This window comes from Delphinapterus leucas, chromosome 2 (assembly GCF_059928025.1).
Source record: "Delphinapterus leucas isolate spDelLeu-1000000601 "Yukka" chromosome 2, BTC_Dleu_Yukka2, whole genome shotgun sequence".
NCBI lineage: Eukaryota > Metazoa > Chordata > Mammalia > Artiodactyla > Monodontidae > Delphinapterus > Delphinapterus leucas.
Genome location: NC_143130.1, coordinates 88,322,333 through 88,345,562, shown reverse-complemented (window position 1 = coordinate 88,345,562; position 23,230 = coordinate 88,322,333). Strand labels below are relative to the sequence as shown.

At 40.2% G+C, this 23,230-nt stretch overlaps 2 protein-coding genes across 5 annotated transcripts in view; one reads left to right on the top strand and one right to left on the bottom strand.

The window, feature by feature from the left end:
* Nucleotides 1–9,899, bottom strand: part of GABPB1 (GA binding protein transcription factor subunit beta 1) — a 79,163-nt gene extending 69,264 nt beyond the window's left edge. Inside the window, exon 1 of one of the 4 annotated variants that reach the window (XM_089907248.1) lies at nucleotides 9,490–9,899. The gene's annotated coding sequence lies outside the window, so the exon portion shown is untranslated. The remainder of the gene's footprint in view (nucleotides 1–9,489) is intronic. The other 3 variants (XM_089907247.1, XM_022587124.3, XM_022587123.3) reach the window with 3 other exon arrangements.
* Nucleotides 9,900–10,010: 111 nt separating this feature from the next.
* The window catches only part of USP8 (ubiquitin specific peptidase 8), a 128,148-nt gene continuing 114,928 nt past the window's right edge, over nucleotides 10,011–23,230 (top strand). The window contains exon 1 of the mRNA XM_089907239.1: nucleotides 10,011–10,460. The gene's annotated coding sequence lies outside the window, so the exon portion shown is untranslated. The remainder of the gene's footprint in view (nucleotides 10,461–23,230) is intronic.

Genomic DNA, 23,230 nt, shown 5'->3' with positions numbered 1-23,230 from the left:
CCTACACAGGCTACTTCACTTCTCCTTTTCTGTTTTTTCAATAGTTCAAAAATCCAAAACACAGAAATGTATACATTGAAAAGTCTCAATGAAAGTATTTATGCTATTCCCATCTTCCTCCCAGCCACAATTATTCACCTTTACTAGTTTCTTGGGTATCCTTCCAGTATTTCTATAGTTACCAAAAGATTGCATTACTATATACACTGTTCTGCACTTGCTTTTCTTACTTAACACATCCTGAAGATCTTTTCCTATTAGTTCATAGAGAGCTTCCTCATTTTCTGTATAGCTGCTTAGTATGCTATTGTGTGGATATGCCTGTTTATTACAGGTGGACATTATTGCTATTATAAACAACACTGCAATTAATAAGTTTGTAGATGCACCATTTCACTTCATATAACTGTAGGATAAATTCCCTTAAGTAGGGTTGCTGAGACAAAGGTAAATACCACTGTAATTCTGATAGATACCAAACTGCCCTCATGTCATTTTTTTTTTTTTTTTTTTTTTTTTTGCGGTACGCAGGCCTCTCACTGTTGTGGCCTCTCCCGTTGCAGAGCACAGGCTCTAGACATGCAGGCTCAGCGGCCATGGCTCATGGGCCCAGCCGCTCCGCAGTATGTGGGATCTTCCCGGACCGGGGCATGAACCCGTGTCCCCTGCATTGGCAGGCGGACTCTCAACCACTGCGCCACCAGGGAAGCCCTGGTTTGTTGTTTTTTTTAAGTGGGTATGTACCACAGATCAGTGTTTTTCAAACTGTGGTCATAACCCATTAGCAGACTATGAAATAATTTTAATGGGTTAAAACCAACACTTTAAAAAATATCAGCATATATCAAATATAGTAAAGTCATGTTTCATGAATTTCTTCCAGCCATACGCATGTGCACACATACACACAATACACAAACAACAATACATTTGTATGCTAACAATGTTAAATACATTTCTTACCGTGGGTCACAATAAAAAGTAATTTGGAAGCTACTTCCATAGTTGCTAAATGGGTTTGGAGAAGCTTTAAATTAACAAACAAAAGTATATAGTCAGGAAGGCTTCTTCAATGAAAGACTTAACCATCTGAAGCATCATCTGGCTCCCTACTACCTCTCTAATCTCATCTATCACTTCCCCTTATTTATTCTGCTCTAGCCACACAGGTCTTAGTAACTATTCAAACAAGCCAAACATGTTCCCAGCTTAGGATCTTGGAGACGTTGTTTCCTCTGACTAGAAAGCACTTTACTTGGATAACTGCATGATTTACTCCCTCATTTCAGGACACCCAAAGAGAGAAGCTTTCTCTGACCACCTAAAATAGGAGCCACTTCCCACCATTCTATCCCCTTATCCAGTTTTACTCTTCATTGCACTCATTACCACCTGACATTTGTTTACTGTGCCCTCTCTCCCCCCACCCTGAATGACAGCTTCAAGAAAACAGACTTTGTCTTCTGTGTTGTTCATTACTGTAACACCAGAGATTCGAACAGTGCCTGGCACAGAGCACTGTTAAGCTGAATAGATTTTGACAAGCAAGGAAAAGGAAAAGGAAGAGCACATAGAGTTATGCCTAAGCATGGTGTAGTACAGAGAGGAAATACTACCTTGGTAATGTTAAGGAGTAAAGAATAAGGTTGAAGAAGCAGACTGTAATATGAAAAGATCTGAAAGCCAGAAAGTAGAGTTTGGACTTTATCCTGCAGACAATTGGGAGTCGTTCTATGTTTTGAGCAAACGGTGATCCATTCAAACATTTATTCAGCACAAGTTCAATTCACTTTGCTTGGCACAATGCAGAGTGCAAAGGTCAACAGTACATGTTCTCTATTCAGACTGCTTAGGTTTAGCAGCAATGGGTTCAAAAAAATTTTTAGGAAAATTATTCTGGCAGCCATATGAAGGATGGATTGGAGGAAGGTGACTCTAAAGTTAGAAAGGGCAAATAACAGGCAATGCAGAATCCCAAAAACAGAGAGCCAGTAAAGAGTAATCTAAAGAATCATGCTGACTGATGGATATACAAAATAAAGGAGAAACATGTATCACAGACAACTTTAAGATTTAAGCATGGGGACTTCCCCGGTGGCGCAGTGGTTAAGAATCCATCTGCCAATGCAGGGGACACGGGTTCGATCCCTGGTCCGGAAAGATCCCACATGTCGCAGAGCAACTAAGGCTGCGCATCACAACTACTGAGCCTGCGCTCAGGAGCCCATGCTCCGCAACGAGAAGCCACTGCAATGAGAAGCCCGTGCACCGCAACAAAGAGTAGCCCCTGCTTGCTGCAACTAGAGAAAGCCCATGCGCAGCAACGAAGACCTAATGCCGCCAAAAATAAATAAAATTAATTAATTAAGCAAAAAAAAGATTTAAGTATGATGATAAAACAAAGAAAAACAGAGTAGGTGGAAAGTGGGTAATAATAAATCAAAAAGTGAAGGAAATTCCTTGAGCCTCTCAATGGAAGTATTCAGTAAACCACTGGAGATACAAACCTGGAGAGTACACACTGATGAACATATAAACATATAAAACATCCATGGAGAAGAGACAAAGAGAGGTGAGCAGAGGGCTAAGTACTGAGAAGAATAACGACCGTGGTTAAGAGCATCATGAAACAACAACCAAAAAATAAATAAATAAACGTAGTAGCAAGAAAATCAGGATGCACACTAACATGAAAAGCAAGGAAAGAAAGTTAAGAAGCCTAGGTGGAAGTCAACAGTAACACATATACACTAACTGAATAAAATCAGGATGAAGCCAATACCATTGGAAAAAAGGATGTCCTTTGAAGCAACAGTCTGAATACGTCACATTCACATGTAATGTCGTTACAAAACTGCAGTAAGTTAGGGAAGAAGTAGTAAAAGGGCTGAGGGCAGCAAGAGCTGAGGGCAGAAATTTTAACTAAGATCTTAAAATTTTTGAAATAAAAAAGAGAAATGAGGAAGATAGCTAGAAAGAACAGTAGCAATAGTTAATCAAAGTTTATTTTTTTCTCCCAAAATATGGAAGTCTGTATATACTTGAAGGTAAGGAGGAAAAACCCCTGGAGATAACCATCAAAGTGATCAGAGGAAAAGTTAAGTATAGCAGCAAGATTCCTCTTCCATTCAGTTTACAAAATAAGGTGAAAGAATAGAGATTTGTCATGGTGAAAACAAAACAAAAAAAATGCAAGCTTGTATTCTATTTTCTTTTTCAATTAAGTAGAAGTCAATGGCACCTTCTGAAAGAGAGGAAGATATATGAGACAAAAGCAAAATATTAGATTAATAAAATGATTGCTAAGTAGCAAGCGTCCATTGGATCTGTCCAGCATAAATTTATAGTGGCCAAAAATTTTCATAATTACCCACCTTCCTCCACAAATACACTGTGACCTATGAGGAAGAACAGAGGAAATAGATGGGTAGGAAAATTTGACAACAGGAGCCCAGTAAAATATGAAAAAGCGACTGGTGCAAGTTCAGGCTACATATAATGCACACAGGAATAAGCTAAGGGAGAGAAATTGAGGGTCCCTATGGAAAAAAAATAGATAAAGGAACATAGGTGGAGTAATCGCAAAGATCAGAGTTCACACGAGCCAGTTAGGATGTAAGAAATTTTTTAGATCATTCACTTACACACCATAATGTATGCTATGGTCTGAATATTTGTGTCTCCCCACCCCTCAATTTTATGTTGAACTCCTAATGCCCAAAGTGATGGCATTGGAAGTGAGGCCTTTGGAAGGTGATTAAGTCTTGAGGGCAGATCACGAATGACATTAATGTTCTCATAAAAAGACCTGAGAGAGGTCCCTTTGCCCCTTCTACCATGTGAGGATACAAGAGAGAAGTCTGCAACCCGGAAGAGGGTCCTCACCAGAGCCCAATGATGCCAGCACCTTGATCTTAGACCTCCTAGACATGCTTTAATATTAAAAATGTTTTAATATTAAAATAAAATAGGACTCAAAATTGAGTAAATTCCACAGGTTCCTTAACTGCAATTCCAAAACCAAAAAACAGCTCTGAAACCCAAAATAATGCATTTGGCAGTGAAACCTTACAGAAACTGACATGAAGCTATTTATAGCCTTTATTTTCCCCATTTAGTGTAAACATTCGTACATTTTGCTGCAGAAATAGTAACTTGTTTGAAGAAGGCTACTGCACTGGACTGTTGAAGGGTTACATAACACTACCTTAGCTATATCCAAAAAATTCTTAATTCCAAAACCTATTAGACCACAGGGTTTTAGTTGACTATGATCCTACAATAATTGCTAACATTTACTGAGCTATTAACCATGTGTCAGACACTGTTCTGATCACTTTATATGCAGTAACTCATTTAATCCTTCCAAGCACCATGAGGTAGTTATTATAATTATTCAAATTTTACAAAGGAGGAAAGTGCGGCACAGAGAGATTAAGCAAGTCACAGAGCCAGAGAGTGACTAAGCTGGGATGAATACAACATTTAAAATATTACACTTAAGGTGAAGAAAACATTAACAAAATATAGAACTGATTATAGTAGGGTGGTAGGAGTCAGTGATATTTTTCTCTATTCAATTAATGTATTACTTTTAGAATGGTAAAGATTCACACACTTCATGTGTTCATTAAATACAGAACACTTCATGCACTTACAAATTCTCATTTATGTGCAATTCCTTAGTCAACTTCCATAAACTGCACAGTATAAAATCCAAACTCCTCAGCTTATGTTAATACTTTTAATTTTTTATTGAAATATAACACCTTAATATCTTTTTAATCACAATAATATCTTTTAATTGTGTATCTTTTAATACACAATAATACATATTCATTGTAGAAGTAAGAAAATTTGTATAAGTAAAAAGAAAATAATCACCTATAAATTTACACTCAAAAATAACCACTTAACAGTTTGGCACATTTCCTTCCAGATGTCAATGTTATGTTATTTAATCAAAATAAAATCATGTTTTTAAATTTACTTTTTTCACTTAACATACACCAAGACATAATTTCATGTTTTTATTCTTCTAACCATCATTTTAATGGCTAGGCAGTACCCCACTGTAGGGACGTACCCTAACAATCACTGTGAAATATTTAAGTTGTTTATAATTCCACAGCATTGAGTCACCGGCTCTGGAGTCAAACTGTTTGGAATCAAGTCCATGCTCTACATTTCTAACTCTGCTACCTTGGGCAAGCTACCTAATTTCTCTATGCCTCAGTTTTCTCTTCTGAAAAATGGGGGATAATATAACCTACTACATTATTAATGTGGGGAGGAGGGTCAAATGTGTCAATATACAGCTTTTATTATCAACAATGCTGCAATTGGTATGTAAACAGCTACCAATTTATTGGCATATCTTTACTACCCCAAAATAAATTCATTTAAATAGGAATTTCCACATCAGAAGGTATGCCTATTTTTCAGGCTTTGAATCTGCCAAATCACAGCTGGGTTTAAAACCTTCATCAAATAGCTCTCTCACTTAATACTCATTTCTCTTTATCCAAGAAAATGAAAACTATGATCCAGTTAAGCTAACCAGCTTGTTTCAATTAGCTTTTGCTCTTCCACTTTTGTACCTGCAAACCTAGACGGATTTCATAAAATCTCAGTTTGTAGGGAACTTAACGAAACCTGGCCCAAATCCTCATTCAGCACATCATTTCCTCTACCCTTGAATCCCTAACTTTAACAGTCAGTGGGAGGGGACAGCCTGCCACCCAAAACAACACATTATATTTTTACTGTTTTGAGGAAATTTTTCTTGGAAGAATGCTGAAATCTGCCTCCTTCTAACTTCTACCCCTTGATCCTACTTCTTTCTAGTCAAATCAAACCTAATTTTTCTGTGTGACAGACCTCCAAATATTTAAATACTACTATCATTTCTTAGATGAGCTCCTTTTTTTTGGGCCAAACATCACAGTTTTTCAACTTTTTCTCCTTTCCATTTCCCCCATGATCAGAATTCTCTGGCTATGTTCTATAGTTCAGTGGTTTTTAAACCTGATTGTCTGTCACCTAAGGAATGTGAGAAAAACAGAGTGGCCCAGTTCCTATCTTACTTAAGCTTGGGCCTCCATGGTTTTTTTTAATTAGCTCTCCAGGTGATTCGGATACAAAGTTTGAGAACTGATTGATGCAAGGTCCCACTTACAATATGATATATCATATGCTACCTGAAAATCTGACATAATACCCCAGGTATAACACAACTAGTAAAAAGTAAAGTGGGGTTAACACCTTGCTCTTTCTATATGCTGTTCTACCAACTTCAAAATGACATTTACTTTTTAAAAAATTATGTGTTATTCTTATTAAATGTACAGTTAAAATGATCAAGTCTTTTCCACACTCTCTATTTGTGCATTAGCATCTTGGGCCCTAACTGCCAACCTTTATAATCATTCCCATTAGAAGGTAAGAGAACTCGGGCTAAGAGTTTTAGATTTCTATTTCTAGAAATCTAGATCAATGGCCCTGCATGTGGATTTACCTTCAGTGGAGAAATCACTTCATGCTTAAGCCTCTACACTTACATTATGGACATACTCAGCCCAAATAAAAGTGCACTAGCCCACCAGCGACTGAAATGACTGTTGACTGCACCAAAGCATCTCCTCTGTGCAGAGCACTGTTGTCAACATTATGAGGTAACACATAGGCACTAATACTAATAAACTGACCTTCTAGAGAGCATGATGGAACAAACATCTTCAGAAAAAGTTAAGTATAATACTAATTATCGTTGTCCTAAGGTAGACACGTTAGTGCTGTAGAAACATGATTACTAGTTGGAAAGCTATGGAACCAAAGAAATGATTCATTAGAAAACTAAGTTGCCCTGAACGCTAAGGTTTTGTTTCAGTTTGTTTTTTAGCAATTGCAGAGACGAGATGGAGCCCATCCACACTCAAGCTACTTGCAAAATGGCACTGCACCCTCAAAATTAATTCATGAGTCAAAATTTCTTGCAATGACTTCTGAATCCCTAACAACTTGTTTGCTTTACTTGTTACTATTTCTAACTTGAGGTACTCAAGGGCCAAAAAAAAAAGTCCATTCTATGGACGATGAGGCCCATTATAAATATATCTTAGAGTTGAGGGTAGGGGGGACAAACCAAGATCCAATCTATTTATTTTCATTTGAATAGCAAACATCAAAAATATACCTGGCATTTTCTAACAATTACATGAAGAATGACCAGATGCTTCCTGTTGATGGAACAGAACTACAGACTGACAGAATCAGACTAAAGTTCACAAAACAACTAGAAGTGAATTTAGCTTCATTTCAAAACCATTAAACCAAAGTAAGTATGGCCTTAAATTTTCACACATCTACAATTTAATTGCCCCCCAACCTAGAAAACCCAGATTGATTCAAAGAGATAGACAATTCGAACTCTAAGTTACAGACAGTTAACTCTAAGTTTGTATACACACTACAATACAAAAGCACTGTTTCACCAAAGGTTTCAGTGCAGGATTCCTTTTAAATCTGGCACTCCTGTATTGCTTTGAAAGTGTCCTATCTTCAAAAATTACATTTACATACAAGTTTTCACAAGCAAATCTAACACGGAATTCATGGTTTACTTGTGTACATCATTAAAAATAAGTTGTGGAATTAAAAATTAAGTTTAATCACTTAAATTTTTTTCAAATGTTCTAAATCTCAAACTGAAAACAAGTTGGAGTCCAAGAAAAAAGCACAGGAATCAACCTTCTCATCCATATTTTTTAAGTGTGTCTTGTATAATAACATCCTGATTTGACTTGTGAGAAGATAGAAACGACACATTTTTTAGTTTTTTAAAAAAGGCATGAGCATACAGTGTTTTCCAGTGGTTACATGGTGTGACACCACATCAGACTGAATGCAGAAGTAGGTTTAAGAATCTAGCTATCTTCTGTTAAACCTGACATTAAAGACTTGCAGAAATGCAAAACAATGTCACTCTTGCCTAAAAGGTCACTGATGTGAACATGCAATGGATTTTTCTTTTGTTATTTTTGGAAAAATAAATACTTCAAAAGAGAGAAAAGAAAAAAGATAAAGCCGTCTTTAGTTTCCTTAAATTCAAAATCTGAGCCTGAAAGTGGAAGTGTCAAGGTCGATGGTTACAAGTCAATGAGAAGAAATTTAAAGTAAGCTGGCTGGGTCTATGTGTGAGATAAATATCTGCAAAAAGAACTTTTGACCACGAACTTCTGCATAATAAACTATGGTGCTTCTTTAATTCTGGGATGGCAAACTACTGTACAAGGATCATTTACTCACTACATCAAACCATTTTCCAAATAAAAACTACTTCAGAAAGTAACTTGCCTGAATTGAGACAGCAAATCACTGTCCAGAGACAGCACTTAAAATATTTCCATATTACGAAGCCCCCTTCAGAAGTACTGTGGTCTCTGCCCCTCCTTTGAACAGATGTCTGTTCGCCACAGTCCAATCAGCTTTAAAACAACAGTCTGTGTACTGAAAACAGGCTTCAAGTGGGAAAACACACACAAAGCAGGCCTATATCGTTCCTTTGGTTTCAGTTTTCACGATGCACTCTTGAGGCTAGGCACGCTGGTTCAACACGGTAGGAGAGTTTCAACGAAACACACTAAATACACACTGATTAACTGTGCCCAGGCAGAAATGACCTGGCAAAATTCCCAACTTCTTCCCCGAGGCCCTGCACCCGCAGATCCCGGCGGCTAAGTCCCGAGAACAGAAGTGCCCAGCATCCTGAGCGGCTGGCTTCGTCCCCTCAGGGACTCGAGTCCCCAAGGCCGAGGCAGTCGACGGCGCGGCCCAGCGTAGGACCGGCCGGGCGCTCCTGTTAACCCTGTCTGGGCCGGCCGCTCCCGCCGCGGCTCGAGCGCCACCCGGCCCCGCGGGCCCAGCAGCACAGCTCACCCGAAGCCGGCCGCCCCCGCCGTCCCTTCCCCGCTCCGGCGAGCCAGGCGGTGCGATCAGGCCGCCCAGACAAAGAGAGCGGCGGCTCCCGGGGCGGCGGGCGCCAAGGCCGTGCCGTGCCGCCCCTGCCTGCCTGTCTCCCTCCCTCCCTCGCCCGCCTCCCGCAGAGCCCCCGAAGCCCCGGCCCGACCCCATTCCGCCCCGGGGCGGCCGCTCGGGACCGGCCGGGCTATGAGCCGCGGGGAGGCCGCAGCTCGCCAGGGCCGAGGAGGGGGCGGCGGCCGCCACCATGTCTGCCCGCCCCTCCCAGAAGCGGGGTGCGAGCGGACAAAGCGCGCCGGCGGCGCGGGCGGAGCGGGGGCCCAGGCCGACCCCGCCGACCCCCGCGGAATAAGCGGGGCCAAGAGCCCCGGAAACCCGGCGCCTTAATGCAATAAACAGGAAATCGCGGGGATGATCTGGGTTCCGGGGGAAGTGGAATTATTTTTTACCAGCGAAGAGATCAACTTCCACATCCGGTGGTAACAGGGCCCTACACAGACCCGCACTGACCTGGAAAAGCTTCGGGAGCGGCGACCGGGGAGCAGCAGGAGGTGGTTCGGGGACCCGAGGCGCCTCGTACCCGGCCGGGCTGACGCGGCCCAGCTAAACACAAAGCGCTTCAGCTGCACAAGGCGCTATTTTCCGAAAATGCCGCGTCTGGTCGGCGCCCAAAATCCCCACCGAAAAGTCCCCCGTGCTGCGCGCGGAGGGACACATGGTGTGCGAGTGAGTCAAAGCTCCCAGCATCCCTCCCGTACCCGGCCCTCGTCAGCCCCTCTTCTGAGCCTTTCCGCCCCTGCCCTGGTCAGCAGATCCCTCTCCCACCCACTCCCCGATCCCATTCCGGCGGGAGGAAGGGGGCGAGACGGCCTGGTTTTTCTTTTTAACAAAGGGGAGGAAAATATGCCATCTCTAGAACTTGAGCCACACAAAGAAAGCGGCGGAATGATCCGTTGTCGGCGACCGCAAGTCCCGGCTCGCCCGGCGCCTGCGCGGCACGGGGGTAGGAGCTGCGGCCGGCCATGTGCGCGGCGGGGCTGCAGGCCGGCCACCTAGCCTTCCCGCCACTTTCTGCGGGGCTAGGAGTGGGAGGCTGAAGTGCGTGTGCTAACGTTATGTCTTCGGCATGAAAGCTGAGAGATGGGGAATCCTGACTCCTTCCAGATTAAGCTGAGACATCTAGCAGAGTCCTGGGAGACGGAAGGGCAGTGAGAAAGCTAGGATTTAACTTGAAGCCGCCCTAGATTCCACTAGGCTGACTGGGACAAGAGTCGCTGTTGAGGTACAAGGGGAGGAACTACAGATGTTATTTCTCCACTTCACCTAAACTGAGCAAGTCAAGTTCGTGACGAAAACGTACATATTCCTGTAGCCACCCCCCGCCTTTTTTTTTTTTTCTTAAACATTCTTTTGATGCCTTATACTTCGTAGACTTTTCGTAACTGCTCGCCGAATTCCCTTGGATTACTGTCACCTCAGAGGTAGAAGTCTTGTTTTTCCGTGGCTGAAATGTCAAGATTTTTGTTGTGTTGTATTTTATTAAGAAAGCAGCAAAAGTTTATTTGTGGATGGTGATTTACAAAGAGTCTTAGGAGTTTAAATTACTTGTGATGATTTTGCTAAAATACCCACCACACTGGTAATGTTTTTAACAGATGAGCCTGGGAATGACTTTTCCAACCTTCTAACCGTACAATTTTTGGCTTCTTATATTTAGGAATTGGGAATATGTGAGAGAGCGCCAAGATTTTAATCTAGAAGAGTTTACAAACAAATGAAATAACATGTTGTCTACAGATTTTGGGTGGCCTCAGATAAACAGTCTTTCTCCACTTACCCTTTTGTGTTATTGATGTAGAGATTTGTAAAGTCTTTATGTAACTTATTAAAGCGTTGTGCCTAAAATAGAAACAAAGTGAATGGCATAGGAGCCCTATTCTATTTTTCTTTCAATTTAATATTTTCAGTGCTTCTTTCGATAGTCACATGCTTCTCTTTAACATTGAATTTATCTGAGTAAACATTCAGCTAATGGTTGTAGAATCCTTGCCCTCGTTAATCTTATGCTGTAGAATGCAGACAAGTAAGTAGGCATCATCAGTAGTATAATGAGGGTAAACTGCTGAATGCTGTGAAATTTTATATAGGAGGAATCCGTTACTTACCTGTCAGGGAGGCATGGAATGGGACTGGAGAAGCAATTAGCTTTAATAAGGGAGTCGGGGAAGAACCTTCCAGACAGGTGAAGCAACAAATGCAAAGGTTAAAAGGAAAACTCTGGAGAAATTGTTGGGCGAAGAAGATAATGCTTTTTCAGGAATGCCTAAAGATGTGTCTGAAGAGGTCTAGTCATAAAGGCCTTGAATGCCATTTGCAGAAATTAGCTTTTGAGAGCTAAGAGGATGGCATTGAAAGATTTTAAGTAGAAGCATAATCAGATTGGATTTGTATTTTAGACAGATCACTGTCATGCAGAAGTCAGAGGCAAAGAAAACAGTTTGGAGAAAACAGCAGTCTATGAGAGACTAATGACTTGGACTGAGATAGTGGCAAACAGGAGTGAAGAATATGACCAAAGATGTTGAGAGCTTGGTGATTTGGTTGACTGGATACGGAATGACTGAAAAGATGTCAAAGATGACTCCCAAGTGTGTTGAGGGAGCATTTAGGAGGATGTCTTCATTGAGATTGTATGTCTAGTAGGCACTTAGGTATTCTTTCATGTAAGTTGTCTCGAGAGCAACTGTCACTGGCACTGTTCTACACATTAGAACAGATTAAGCAGGAACAAGACCAACAAGGTTCCTGCTCCTGTTTCCGTGGAGGGAACAGACCATAAACAAGTTTTATAAAAGAAGAGGAAAGGTAATATCACATAATATCCTTTATGAAGAGAATAAAAGGGTATTTGGATGAAGCATTTCTCTGGGAAGAGAGAGCAGGCATAATTTTGAAGATTGTTCAGAAATGGCCTCTCTGGGAGTTTCCTGGTGGCCTAGTGGTTAGGATTCTGGGCTTTCACTGCTGTGACCCAGGTTCAGTCCCTGGTTGGGGAACTGAGATCTGGCAAGCCGTGTGGCACAGACAGAAAAAAAAGTGGCCTCTCTGAGAAGGTATTCTTTGAGCTAAGTCCTGAATGGGAATAAGTTGAGGGCAGTGTTCAAGACCAAAGGGAATAGTAAGGCAAAATCTTTGGTGAGAAAGCAAGAAAGGCAATGTGGCTAAAGTCTAGAGAGCAAAGAAAGGAATGGTAGAAGATGAAGTCTGCAGCCTTGGTAAGTTTCAGAGCTCTAGAAGCCACTGAAGGGTTTTAAGGTATGGAGTAACATGGATAGTAACAGTAGAGATAAAGTGGATGCATTGAAGATATATTTTGTGATTAGACCCGACCTATATTGCTAATGAATCAAACAGGGAAAGGGAAAAATCAAGAGTGATTCCTAGGTTTGGGGCATGATTGTCTAGGCCAACACTGTCCAATATAAATATAACACAAGCCACATATGTAATTTTACAGTAGCCACATTAAAAAAGTGAAAGAAAACAAAAAAATTTAAAAAATCTTATTTGACCCGATATATCCAAAATAGTATCATTTCATATGTGATCAATGTTTAAAAGTATTAAATATTTTGCATTCTTTTTCTCATTACCAAGTAAGTGTTCAAAATCTGGTTGCTTTTTACATTTATAGCATATCACAATAATTGATTTCATAAAATTTACAGCTGAAAAAGTAGATTCACATACTCGAATCATTCCAAACATATTTCAAAAGTTTTGCAGTAATTGAATTATGTATAAGATTTTTTATTTTAAATTAAAGTTAAGATTAAAATTTTACTTCCTAAATTAGCCACATTTCAACTGCTCCATGGCCACTTGTGGCTAGTTGCTACTATATTGGACAGTGCAGGTCTACTAGAATAAAGAATAGTGGAAAATCAGACCAAAAAAGTTGTGTGGAACCAGCCTGGAAGGCCTTTGATGCCATGTTAAAGGATTGGGATCTTACACTTTAAGACAGAGGGAACAGTGGGTCGTTTTTAAGCTAAGGAGTAACACAGCGTTGTGCTTAAGGCTAGAAAAAGTCCAGTAGGCGACCAACTGATGACTCAGGACCAAGAGCAACCCTTCAGTAGAGTCTCCACATTCTAGGACCTACCTCAGCCCTTCAAATTCAGAAGTCTGATTTTTGTCAGTGTGCTAGAGCAGTGCTACTGAAAGTATGGGCCACGGGCCACCGCCAATCTCTAAACCCTTTGTTATTGGTCCAAGGCATTTACAGAAATCGAGAGTAAGAATTTAGAAACTTTTATAGCAATTAGTGTTACACTAATTTTATGTTTATGGTTCTAATAAAAATTGGGGGCTTGTATTGTTGTATCTTGTATATGCCTTTGTTTTATTTCCCTTCTCTAGTTAATTTATTTTTATATTTTACAGAAGTGTCTATGATCTTTCACCACAGATTATTTTTGCTTTTGTTTTTGTTTTTGCGGTACGCGGGCCTCTCACTGTTATGGCCTGTCCCGTGGCGGAGCGCAGGCTCAGCGGCCATGGCTCACGGGCCCAGCCGCTCCGCGGCATGTGGGATCTTCCCGGACCGGGGCACGAAGCCGTGTCCCCTGCATCGGCAGGCTGACTCTCAACCACTGCGCCACCAGGGAAGCCCACCACAGATTATTTTTGAAGCACTGCTCTAGAGACACTCTGATGAAGGGAGTCAGAAGGACCAAGTTCCCAGAAGACTAATCTAAACCCAGTGCCTTTTTTTTTTTTAACTTTATAGTGAGAACTATAATGGCTAAGAGGGGAATGGACATCTACTCAGTTTCTCCCACTATACCGAAATGGCAGGCTACATGGAAATAACCAAATTTATAATGGCTACCACTTATTAAATGTTCCTGTTTGCCAGCCACTATGCAAAACCTGTTACATATTATTGTCTCATTTAACCCTCATAACAACTCTTAAAATAGGTATTATTAGCCTCATTTTTCCAAAGAGGATACTGAGGCTAAAACAGTTTAAATAACTTGCGTAAAGTCACCAAGCTGGTAAATGTTAGAGACAGGATTCCAATACAGGTCTCTTTTCAAAGCTGTTGTCCCTAATCACTTTTTTTGACATTATATTCCAAGTATCTAGCAGATTCCATGGCACAATAACTCTACATTGGTTTAGAGAGAATGCACAAAGTTGACTGCATTACCTCCCAGAGGGTCATTAGTGAATTTGGGGTTCTGCAGAGTAAGAGGAGTTAGTGGTATTCTAATAGCATCCAACAAATGCATTCATTTCTACAATAGAAATATGTCTGTTTTGCTGCCATTCAGAATTTATAGACTCCCACAAATCAGTAAAAAATAGAGACAACCCAACAGAAAAATTGGTAAGATTTAAAGTCACTTCACAAAAGAGGATATCTAAATGGCCAATAAACATGTAAAGGTGCTCGACTTCTGTAATCATTAGGGAAATGCAAATTGACATCACAATGAGATACTGTGGCACACCCACAATAATGGCTAAAATGGAAAACAAAATGTCAAGTATTGGAACAAATGAAACTGTACACTGTTGGTGGGAATGTATATTGGTATAGCCATTTTGGAAAATTCACAGTTCAAGAAAACACATGAAACCAAACTAGATTTAGGGATACAGGTTTAGGTAGTAAAATCTATGAAGAAAAGAAAGGAAATGATTAGCTTTGGGTGGGGGAGTAATGCTTGGGAGGGTATGTAGGGGTGCTTCTGGGGTGCTAGCAGCGTTCTGTTTCTTGACGTGAGTGGGGGTTGCATAGATGTTCACTTTGTGATTCATTGAGCTGTCAGTTTTGAGGTGGATGACTTTTCAGTATATGTATTATGTATTTCATGGTTTTAAAATTTTTGCTGAAGTTAACAAGTGAGAAAAAATATCCCATGCTGGATACAGACTACCAACTATTACCTTACTGAGCCAAGCGTTACGGATGTGAAAGATAAGGCAGGCTTGAATTCTGGGGTTGGCAGTGGTGAAGGAGAGGAGAGACAGATGCAAAGAAATGCTGCAAAACTTGAGGCAGTATGAGATGGTGAAAGAGCATAGCAGTTGGAGTGAGGAGTCCCAAGTTCAGGACTTAACTGGTTTTTCATCTAGACTAACCACTCTCTAGCTAATGACCTGGGTGTATCTCCTAACTTGCCTTAATATCATTTTTCCCACCTGGGGCTGAGGGGGGTTTGATACAACGTACGCTTTTGTTTTGTTTATAACACTTCGTAAGCTATTGAAATGTCATATAAAATTTTTACTGATGTTCAATTGGATGTGATGGGAAAGGGGGAAGGAGTTAGGATGATTGATATTTTGAGTCTGAGTGATAGAGGTTATGGTGATAGCATGAACTAAATGATCTGGAGAAAGATTTTATTTAAACTCTATTTTATACATGTTGAGTTTAAGCTCATGCCAGAACATCAAGGTGGAATTTTCAAACAGATTTAGAACCTAAGTTTTGGTACTCTGAAAAAAGTGTCAGAATTGGTGATAGAAATTAGAAATTACCCACATAAGGGTAATAATTAAAGCCATGGGCGTGAATACGATCATTGGAAGAGAATATAGAAAAACAGTACTGAGGACAAAGAAGGAGAGAGGTAAAGGAAAAAGAGGAAATCTGCACTTACTGAGCACCTGTTGAACTGTGTGCCAGCTGTTCTCTATTTGTTATCTCGTTTATTCCCCTCAAATTCCAGGGTAGCCAGTTGAGCTTCATTTGGTAGACTGACTTTGTAGACTCACAGTAAGGTAAAGAACCAGCGTTTAAAACCAGCTTGACTCCAGCTTGTATGGTGCAATACACCATGCCTGTAGAGCCAAGTATCTAAGTCCATGGGGAGAATTTGAGTCAAGGAAAGATATGCCCTGAGAAAAGACCATTGGATTTTTGTGATTTGCGACCAAGGGTTTCTGGAACATAAAGCAGTGCCTGTACTGTCATATTTGTTGTGCTTCTGTGAGCATGGTTAATCCAGACAAACATTCGTGTTCTAGACCTCTGGCAATAAGAAAAAAGTCAAGGTGGTAACTGTAAAAACTAGTATAATGAAAACAAAGTCAGTTATTAAAGCCTAGCTAGGTACTTTTTTGCCAAGTGCGTTAAATCATGCCAAAGCATGAAAGAAACGGGAATAACTCATACGTGATTCATTGTTGTTTGCTGCTTTGTTCGCATACTGCCAAGAACCATCTCGCATATCACCAATGGTATGGGTCCTTCACATTGGAAAACGCTGAAATGTTATATAATAGTATTCACTGTTCACAGGGCATTTTCAGTCACCTGAAATTTTAAGGGAAAAGATCAGGATGGCTTTGCCAGCCAAGGACATTATAACTTAGAATGAAAGATAATTTTGCTGGTGATAAACACTTGCCTTTTGGAAAGCAGCAATATCTCCTCAAAATTTAGAGTAATCCACTGTATCTACGAGGAAGACTTTTCCCTGCTAGATTTACTAAAACTATTTACTCTTAGAATAGCATCTTAACATTAAAAATAAGTAAAAGAAGAATGTTCCGCCACAATACAATTACTGGTTTCTTACTGTGTGTTTTTAGATTTACAGATGAATAATGTGTGCGTTTTTGGAAAACAGACTGTTGAGGAATTTTAACTTGATTGCAGGAGCATGATGTCTTCTGTCTTTATCTACTCCCTCTTTCCAAGTTCTAGAGAAGACCTCCAATAAGCAAGTGAAACTCTTTGGCATAGTCACTGATCTCAGAATTGCTTAGGAGCACCGAGAACTTTGATTTCCAGGAATTGGTTAGGCACAGCCACTTCACTCAACCTTATATTTTACACCCCAGAGTAAAGGTTGCATTTGGGCAACCTGATTTTCTTTCTTTCTGTTTTAAGGCAGTGGGCAATTAATAATTGTTGGTTGGTTACAGCCTCCAGCCAGATTTGTTAAAATAGATAATCCACCCACAGGTGCAAAAAACTTTTTAAACATCATCACTGTCTTCCATCTATACATTTCCCACCCCCAAGGTAACCTCTACTCTTACTTTCTTGTGTATTTTTCAAGAGTTTTTCTTCATGCTTATACGTGTAATTATTTTCATGCCTTTACATGTTATTTTTCCCCATTTTTATATAAAAGGGAGGATACCGTATACAATATTCTGCACTTTGCACTTAAGACATCTTGGGATTTTCCGTATAAATGCATAAAATGCATCCTTTTTTCTTACCCCTGCAGATTATTTAACCAGTCATTATCCAATTGAAGAACATGAGTTTCTTTTTTCTTTTTTCTTTTTTTTTTTGGCTGCGTTAGGTCTTCGTTGCTGCATACAGGCTTTCTCTAGTTGCATTACGTGGGCTTCTCATTGCAGTGACTTCTCTTACTGTGGAGCACGGGCTCTAGGAGCACAGGCTTCAGTAGTTGTGGCCCGCAGGCTCAGTAGTTGTGGCACATGGGCTTAGTTGCTCCATGGCATGTGGCATCTCCCCAGACCAGGGATCAAAGCCATGTCCCTGCATTGGCAGGTGGATTCTTAACCACTGCGCAACCAGGGAAGTCCAGAACATGAGTTTCTAATCTTTTATATTCTAATTAGTGCTTGGATGGGTATCGTTGTACACACATCTTTTCTTGTATATTTAAGCATGTCTCATCTCAGTTCCCAGACTGGAATTACTCTGCAAAAGGGCATATGTGTATTTTTAATTTTAATAGGTACTGCCATATTGCCCTCCATGTACCAAATGTTTCTCCACAGCATTGCTGATAGACTAGAGTATTACCGAATTTTTGGATATTTCCCTGTGAACTTTTGAAGGGTAGATTATTTCAAGTCCTACCTAATATTTTCAGGACCAGTAACAGAATCATTTGGTTAAACTGGGGGAAATGAGATTTGGTTTACACAGTTTGTTCAGGACACAAATTATTTGCTGCAGATCCTGCAGCTACACACCCACGACTAGTAAAAACATGGCTGCTTATGCAGTGGAAGCAGCCAGCAAAAACCTGGAAAAGTGCCAAGAATGACTACAAACAGCTCCACCTACTCTTTTTGTGTGTGTGTGTGTGTGGCAAATTTGCAAGCTTAGCAGTATCTAAAAAGATCCTTCAGCCTTTGTTTGAATTACAGAGAATCAACCTGGTAAGAGGGAGGGAGTTACTCATTTCATGGAAAATTCCCCTGATATGATAGGAGCTGAAAATGATTTTTATTTAATTTTGCTTCAGTGCTGAAGTGGCACAGGGAGGGAGAAAATAGAGCTGTTAGGCTGTGGGGTCCACCTGCACTGGGGTTTACGTTAGAGTGTGAAGAAAGATTTCCAGGAATGATAATCTCAGTTACTTGGAGCCAAGGTAATTTACAGAGGAAAAAACAGAGTTCAATATGGTATGCTAGCTTACTGGCTTTTCAGACTTTTTTTGTTTTTGTAACATTTTTTTAAATTGAAGTATAGTTGATTTATAATGTGTCAGGTATACAGCAAAGTGATTCAGTTATATATATATATATATTCTTTTTCAGATTCTTTTCCATTATAGGTTATTACAAGATATTGAATATAGTTCCCTGTTCTATACATTAGGTCCTTGTTGGCACTTCTAAATCATTTTACAAATTTGTAGGCTTGTTATGGACTGAATGTTTGTGTCTCCCCCTCTCCCCCCAAAATATTCATAACTCCTAACCCTTAATGTGATAGTATTTGGAGATGGTGCCTTTGTAAGGTAATTGAGGTTAAATTAGGTCATGATAGTGGGGCCCTTATAATGGGATTGTGGCCTTATAAGAAGAGGATGAGAGAGATCTTTTCCAGCTGGAGCTCAGAAGCACAGAGGAAAGGCCATGTGAGGACCCAGTGAGGAGGCCATCTGCAAGCCTGGAATAGAGCTTCCTACCAGGAACTGAAATGGCCAGCACCTTAGTTTTGGACTTCCCAGCCTTTAGAACTGTGAGGAATAAATTTCTGTTGTTTAAACCACCTACCCTATGGTAGTTTGTTATGGCAGCCGAAGTTGACTAAGTGTATTTTTAGTTTTCCACAGATTCATAAAGGTCCATCCAAAAAAAATTGTGATGATTATTAATAGTGTCACGTCTTTCGTCAAATTAAGTACAACCAACATATTGTCTGTGCGGTTCCTGCAAAATTTGGAAACTGTTACCTCTTTAGGCATGGCAGGTGACTATTGGGGAATCCTTCCATTTATTTAATATACCCAAATGTTAACTTGCATCTCAGGAGTGGCTTAGATTTTGGAATCCTTCTGTCTCTTGAGTTTGAATAAGAGGCATATAAATGCAGGCCTAAACTCATTCACTTGATGGGCTGTAAGTAGTGGTACACACTGGTGATTGATTGGATATTCGATGATACCAAGAAAACATATTACTTTTATTGAACTTTGGTGTTTTGTTATGATAATAGTATTATGATTACGTTTTTTAATCCAGAGTCTTTTAGACATGATATCTGGGGTTTGTTTCAAAAGAATGTGGTGTTGCAACAGGGTGTAAATTGTTGGCAGTATCAAGGAAGTAATAGTGGTCTAGGGTATGATCATTGGAGAAGCTAAATGACGGATACTTGGGGGTTCTTTGTGTTGTTCTGTACTTCTGTATATGTTGACATTTTCTGTACTAAAAAATTGTTAAAGTAATTTATCATTGTGTATAACTAGTGACTCATAATTTTACCTGCTGAAATTAACATATAAAGAATCTTCAACTTAAATGTCTTCTTAAGCGTGGAAATTTAAATGCTGGCCATGAACATGAATTGGACTTCACTTACCATGCATTTATTTAGCAGCTACTAAATGCTTTCCTGTAGATTTTTCTCATTTAATCTCTGCAAAGGTAGGTGTCATCCCCATTTTACAAATGAGGGAAATGTAAACTCTGGATAAGTAGTACACAGGTAGAAAATAGCATAATTGGAATCTTCCCCCCATTTAGTCTGTCTCCCAAAATTCATGTTTTATTTCTACCATACCATGCTGCTTCTCAGACCTACCTGACCACCTTTTCCTCCATGCTGTTTTCCTTTTAGTAGTGAAAGCTTGGCACAACAGGTGGACAAACATATATGAAAATGTGGAAGATTTCTGGGGTCTTTGTCCTCTCCTTTCCTCTTAGGGCCGCTAGAGTCCCAAAGCAGGAGTTAAAGGTTTGTTGCACCTAAAGGAAACCATGAAGCAATGAATTGATAAAATTCTAGACCTAACTCACCAACCTTTGGTTCTGCAAGAATTCATTTGACCATTATTACATATATTTGTGTCAGTTACTGTTCAAGATACTGAACTGATACTCTCATCTCACTTTCAGAACATAAATTAAGAGGTCAACCTTGAGGACTTTATGCTAACCTTGAGGGCATTATGCTAAGTGAAGTAAGTCAGAGAAAGACAAATTCTGTATGATCTCACTTACATTTGAAATCTAAAAAAACCAAACTCTTAGAAACAGTAGATTTGTGGTTGCCAGGCGTAGAGTAAGGGGAGGGGATGTGATGAAAGAAGGAGGAATGGGTGAAGGTGTCTAAGGGTACAGCCTTCAGTTATAAGCTAGATAAGTTCTGGCGATCTAATGTACAGAATAGTGACTATAGTTAATACTGTATTGCATAGTTGAAACTTACTAAGAGAATAGATCTTAAAAGTTCTCACCACAAAAAAAAAATACAAGAAAAAATGGTGAGTGTGAGGTGATAGGTGTGTTAACTAAACTTATTGCAGTAGACATTTTGCAATATAAACCTATATCAAATCATCATGTTATGAGCCTTAAACTTAATGTTATGCATCAATTATATCTCAGTAAAGCTGGTGGGGGATGGTGGTGCTCAGTCCTAACACACTTACCTCTCTCCTCCTCCCGCCTATATCCCTATTCCACCCTCAGAAGCAACAGCAACACAGCTCAGGAAATGGACTAAGTGCAAGGTAGAAACACTGAGCAGCCTGTCCAGTCACTCAATGCTTTCTCCTTTCTCTTCCCAAGAACATGCCAAGTTTGCAATATACAGGAACTTGGGACAACCCACTACTTCCATGCCAGTTGTAACAATGGAGCTTTAAGAATACTTAATATATAGTGTGGCAGAGCTTAATAAAAGTCCCATCCTGAAGTGTGTGGAGAGAAAATACCAGATTTTATAAGCACTTGTGGTTAAAGCAAGACTTGAATCCAAGAAAGGCTTTATGTGCAATCTGGATATTTACACTCCCTTTATTCTCCATCACCCACCCATCCCCAAATAAAAATCACCATACTTAGGCAAATCTAGACTTACCTGTGCTTAAAATAACCCCATGCTGACTAGCCTACAGAGTGGGTCATGTGGGATAGACTTTCAGCTCCATGGTGTACTTTCCCTGCCCCTGAATTTCCACATCTCTAGGCCAGAGAAACCTAACATGACAGAGTTAATAAGAGCACAAACTCCAGTTTTATCCACAGAGCTGTCCTTTGACCAAGCAAGAATGCTGAATTACTGGAGAAGCTATAGCATGTTTGATTCTTTAAAAAAAAAAAAGATTTGATGCTTGAGCCCAAAGAGTTGGAAAACTAAGAAATGAGAGATTGAGAGTTTCAAATTAGAGTAAGAGAATACCTACAGGTTATTTAAGAGCATAAATTCAAAACTGCCCCTGCCCAGCCTCCTGAGAAGGCTTTCAGTAGGATGGAAAGCTGAGAGCCGCCTTTCCCCTGGCTAACCCACCTTTCGCTGGCCGCAGGCAATCAATAGGTGGAGTAATACATTATTTAGTAAAGCACTGAAACCCATAGCTTGATTTAAATTTAGATGTTTAGTTTTTCACATGTACTAAAAACTGATTTGTCTGCCTTTCTGCCATCTGCACACATGTGTACAGGATCTAGAAGAGGGTACTTAGGTTTCGCTCTTCCCCTTAAACTCTTCAAATGAAACTTGTTTTGCTTTTCGCCTTCCCATCTTTTTTATCTTTACCAAGGTGCCACCTTTCTAAATAGGCCAGACTCAAAACTTTATCTTCATTTTTCTCATTTAGTTTTTATTTCATAATCATAAACTTAACTATGCAATCCAACTAGACTTGGAGAGGAATAAGGAAAATATAGAACCCAAAGAGCTGCAGCACATGAATAGATGTTGAGTATTTTCAGACAGCACAAAGATTATAGGATAGAGTGAGCAGATGAAGGTGGTGGGGTACACTCCTGAGCTATAGAAGGAATGGTATGGAAGTTAAAACACAAGTCAAATTTATTGGAGTTGTCTGTAGTCAGCATTAAAGAGCTACTTGGTGGTTCTGCCATTCCTGGACTGAAGCACTCCGTAGCTTCCACAATATTCTTGCCCCTCTTCTACCTTGCCAAAGACCACAGGTCTGCCATCCGACCATTCCGTCTTGGCAGTGCAGGTGAAAAACTGGGAACAGTTTGTGTCGGCTCCAGCATTTCCCGTGGACAAGATACTAGGACCCATATGCTTCAGGATGAAACTCTCATCATCAGATTTCACCCCACACATGGACTTGCCAGTAGTGCCATTATAGCCTGTGAAGTCACCACCCTGGCACATACAACCCACAATAATTCTGTGAAAGCAGGAACCTTTACAACGAAGTCCATTATCCCCAGTGGTCAGGGCATGAAAGTTTTCTGCTGTCTTTGCAACTCTGTCAGCAAACAGCTTGAAAGAGACGTGGTCCAAGGGCTCACCGTGGACAGTGATGTTGAAGAACACAGCAGGGTTGACTGTGGCTGGGTGATGGTGATGTCTGCAAAGCCAAACTTTCTTCATTCTTTAGTCCAAATTGCTTGTCCTCCTGGGAAGAAATCTCTTGTGTTTTTACCTGTATCTCCACAAGTAAGGACTTCACCCTAAATGAGTCTTTATCACTTTTCCTTAAGGTGACTGAGTCTTGTTGCCCTCTTTGAATTTAACCTTTCCTTCCTGCCCGACTACCATTGTGATTTTCTTCACATATTGTTTTCATCTTGAGACTCCTCTGAGCATTAGCCTACAGAGTATCTAGGCCCTATCCAGCCCTGGGTATGAGCAGACCTGCAGTCAAAGATGATAGGATGTGAAAACACCTAGCATCGTTCCTGGCACATGGCAGGCACTGTTGACTTCTTTTTTCTCTTCTTATCAAGTTAGTTTCTTTACTGTCCCAAAGACTACCAATGGTTGTACCAGCCTCATAGATTACAGGCATACCTTGGAGATATT